This window comes from Marmota flaviventris, chromosome 15 (assembly GCF_047511675.1).
Source record: "Marmota flaviventris isolate mMarFla1 chromosome 15, mMarFla1.hap1, whole genome shotgun sequence".
NCBI classification, from domain to species: Eukaryota; Metazoa; Chordata; class Mammalia; order Rodentia; family Sciuridae; genus Marmota; species Marmota flaviventris.
The window spans coordinates 54,876,362-54,880,975 of NC_092512.1; the positions used below are offsets into that span (position 1 = coordinate 54,876,362).

The 4,614-nt window shown below is 37.9% G+C and overlaps 1 pseudogene; it reads left to right on the forward strand.

Annotated features, from left to right (window-relative positions):
* Nucleotides 1-1,611: 1,611 nt before the first annotated feature.
* LOC114101598 (large ribosomal subunit protein uL11-like) lies at nt 1,612-2,295 on the forward strand (annotated as a pseudogene).
* Nucleotides 2,296-4,614: the final 2,319 nt, after the last annotated feature.

Consider the following 4,614-nt stretch of genomic DNA (forward strand, 5'->3'; position numbering starts at 1 on the left):
TCTATGTACTGTATTTTACGCATTTAAATTTATCCAGAGGAGTTACATAGGCTTTCCAAATGGACAAAGGTCCATGTGAAAACAAAACAATAAGATTAAAATCCCAACGTAGAATTGCTGTGAGAATAAAATGAGATTATGTGAAATTGCTTAGTGCAAACTTTAAGGGCAGTGCACATTCTACAAATGCTATTCTTGCAAGTTGGACATGTTTTCATCTCTAAGTGCTAGATACTTTTGAAGAATGAAACTACTCAGTCTAAACAATTTCTAACTGAGTTGAAAGAATTGCTAGGGATCTGGTGTTGAAAATAAAGGCCCATATAAAGTCAAAGGGAGGGAGGATGAGAAAGGGAAGAGAATGAGAAACTTGGAAGGCTAGAGGTTTTGCAGTTGAACTTCAGCCTTGGGTGAGGATTCTTACACACACAGCCTGACATTGTCTCTATTTTGAAGTGAGGAGAACAGGCTAATATCCAGATTTGCTCAAAGAGTGAAAGATGTTAGTTATTATCTTCATTTTGTCTGAGGCAGTGGGCAGTGCTGTGACTTGGGACAGCCCCAGAATATGTTTTCTTATCCTCTCAGTACAGTTTCCATTGTGTGAAACCAGACACTGGAGGCATAGACAGTTTCTCATGGGAACGCAGACCTTTCATAGAAGGGAATCAGTATATAGATGACATTATGGAAAAGACAAAAATCAAAGATATGAAATGGTCATGTTTAACTGCTTCACATAGTACAGTGTGGTAAGAGACATAGGGAAACTGTAAAGAAAAGGAAAAAGAAGTAGAAAATGTTTTATTTAAACATATAGAGGTTGAAATTGTCTTCTTGGAATTTGACATTCTGCAATATGTCACGTAATTTAAAGTACAAAGAGTAGGGTGTTATGAAAGAGGTATTTTTATTTTTTACTTTATGACTTTTCATTGCACAGTCCTTTTTAGACACTAAACTTTAGATCTTGACTTTGAGGTCTGTAGTGTTTCCTTTCTGGTAGTCTGAAATTAGAGATCAAATGACCTACTGATGCCATGAGTCCCAGCAAGGGACAAGGTGAAACCAGAGCCACAGGACAGGGTCACCATTTAGAATTGGCCTTTGTGTTATAGGAGTCCTTCCAGAGGGGCTCATTTAAATGCAAATATCCTATCTGAAAGGGTAGCTGAATATCTCATTAGCGGCCATTAACAATTTAGCAGAGATTAGCTTCTCAGATTTATTATTGAGAGGAGTTGTCTGGGTGATTTGGCCCCAGCATCTGTCACAGAATTGACTGCCAGGTCTCCTGCTCTCATCACTCTGTAGGGATCTGCCTAAAGCTGGGAGCTTGGTCTTCTAAAGAATTGAGCACTTTGCCCTTGACAATCAATTGTTTTATATAAATTTGATTTATGCAAAAAGATAAGAGGAAGATTCCTGTAAAAATGTATACAGTGTAGTTCAGGGATAGCAAGGCTAACAGAACAGGTTTATTCAAGTAAATATAGATAGAGTAAGAGTTTTATATATTAGTGTGAAAGCAATGATACAAGGTAAAATTATCATTTATATGAAGACTGGTATTTGATTCTGAAGAATAGAGTATATGACAGAAATAGGACAATGAAAGGGAAAATGACAATAAGCAAAACAGAGCTTTGGGCTTGGAAGAGGTCAAGGTGCAACTCTCTTCAGTTGTCCTGAATCCGGGTTAATCCATCACCAGCCGCCTCCACCACACTGCCCAAGTTCAACCCCAATGAAATCTAAGTTATGTACATGAGGTGCACCAGCGGCCAGGTTGGTGCCATGTCTGCCCTGGCCGCCAATATTGGCCCCCTGCGTCTGTCTCCCACAAAGGTTGGTGATGACATTGCCAAAGCAACTGGTGATTGGAAGGGTTTGAGGATTACAATGAAACTAACTGCGGAACAGATAAGCCCAGATTGAAGTGGTACCTTCTGCCTCTGCCCTGATCATAAAAGCCCTCAAGGAGCCACCAAGAGACAGAAGGAAACAGAAAAACATTAAACACAGTGGAAATATCACTTTTGATAAATTGTCAACATTGCCCGACAGATGCATCACCAAACCCTTAGCTAGAGAACTTTCTGGAACCATTAAGGAGATTCTGGGGACTGCCCAACTCTGTGGGTTGTAATGTTGATGGCCGCCACCCTCTTGACATCATAGATGACATCAATGGTGGTGCAGTGGAGTGTCCAGCTAGTTAAGAAATACATGAGAGATTTTCTTTTCCACAGTTAAGTACATGGGAGAATATTTTAATAAAGGATCATCTGACAACCGAAAAAAAACAAAAAACAGAAATTGTTTCTTTAGACATTGCTAAAAATCCACCTTGTTTTTTACTGATAAGGAGTTGAGATAAAAGACCAGACTTATATAATACAGCTACTATGGGGTAATTTATCTGACTGGGAAATGTATATTTGCCTAACTGAAATGATCAAAGGGGCAACTGTTCCCATAAGGTGTTAAAAAGGTAGGCAAGTGAGAGACCATTAAGTGCCTTATAGGAAGTGAGTTTTGAGGAATTAATTTGTTTTCAAACTTACTAAATGTGTGATCCTGATGAGATCTTGGTGGCCATGTGAAATAGACAATGGGATATACTAGCATGAAATTCAGGGAAAAGTTGTCATGAATGCAGAAAAAAATATTGTGGACCATCATGATATTTAAAATCTTTAGACCAGACGAAATTACTTTGGAAGTTAGTATATGATGCTGGAAGACTGAGCCATGGGACACTTGATCTGGAAGATCAAGCAAGAGTATGAAGAAGTGACCAGGGATAGGTAAAACAGTCCCAGAAGGAAAGTAGAAAAGACATTAGAGGAAGAGGGAGCTATTATAGCTCCTACACCATAGTAGGTTAAGCAGAGAACCGATAATTTAATAAAGGACTTGGTAACCTAGAGATAACTAATAAGCTTGATAAGAACAATTTTTGTGTAGTAGAGAGAACAGAACAAAGTTAATGGGAGGATGTGAAGGGAAAATGTTAAAGACAGCCATCATTTTTGAGTAGTTTTGCTATATAAGGAAGTAAAGCCATGGATCAATAATTAAAATCTGATATAGAAATAGAAAAGTGGATATAGAAATAGAAAAGGAAAAAAAAGTTGAGCATCTTTGTATTCTGATATGAATATCTCATAGAAAGCAAATAATGATACAGAAAAGAGGAGATACTCTAAAAGAGAAGTCCTTGAATAGGCAAGAGGAGAAGAATACAGTACAAAGTAGAAGATTTGGCCTTTGATCAGAGGGTAAATATTTCCTTCAAGAGAGGGAAGGCAGAGAATGTGCCATCAGGTAGACAGGTTGGTGGACTGAATATTTGAAGCGCTTGGAAATCCTGTCCTCATCCCACCTGTATTCCAAGTGAAATAAGTAAGAAGCAGATGAGAATTTGGAGAGAGAGATTTGGGACGATGAGAAAAAAGAAGTTCGAACATAATTGCCTAGGACAGAGCGCAAAAAAAATGATTAGCAGTTAGTTTTCAAATAAGTACCAGGAATGTACTTAGGGTTAATGATTTGAGAATTTAAATAATAACCATTAGCAAGGTTACTGGGTTGTCTCTAGTTATGTTTAGCTGCTTGATACAGGTGCTGAGTTAGCAAAGGGTTCTATTTCAGCAAGCTTGGCAATTGCATGGCTAGTACAATAGAGGTGGCAGCCTAGAGAGTTCAAGGTGTATACAGAAGAATGACTTCAAAATGAACCATGGACTCTGATCTGGGTAAGTTAGGAACTCAGGACTTCAACTGTGACCAGTTGTCTTACACTTGATTTTAACTTCATGTTATAACACAAGGTCTGAAAACCCTAACACCAATGGTATATAAAAAGCCAACAACTAGAACACCATAGTTCACTCCAGTATACATAAATGCTCCATCATGTTTTTTTAGCTGAATTCCTGTCTGTGACTTCTTGGCCTTTAAGTTGATGATATAATCTTTGATGAGAAGTGCACTTTTAATGTTCATATCCATGGAGACCATTTTCTTGATTGATTTTTTTGGACAATTTACTTATTTTTTAAATTAACAAAATTTGTACATATTTAGTGTGCAAAAAATGACATGTTGAGGGCTGGGGATGTGGCTCAAGCGGTAGCGCGCTTGCCTGGCATGCATGCGGCCCGGGTTCGATCCTCAGCACCACATACAAACAAGGATGTTGTGTCTGCCAAAAACTGAAAAATAAATATTAAAAAATTCTCTCTCTCTCTCTCTCTCTCTCTCTAAAAAAAAAAAAATGACATGTTGAAATATATATACATTGTGGTTGGGTGTGGTAGTGCAAGCCTGTAATCCAGAGACTGGAGAGGCTGAGGCTTGCAAGTTTGAGGCCAGTCTGGGCAATTTAGAGAGGTCCTAAGCAAAATAAAAAATAAAAAGACCTGGGGATGTAGCTCAGTGGTAAAGCATCCCTGGGTTCAATCTCTAGTACCAGAAAAAAAAATTTTAAAAAGTAAAAAGAAATATATATGCATACGAAATGGCTAAATTGAGTTAATTAACATGCATTTCCTCATGTATTTATTTTGTGTGTGTGTGTGGTGAGAACACTTAAAATCTACTCTTAGT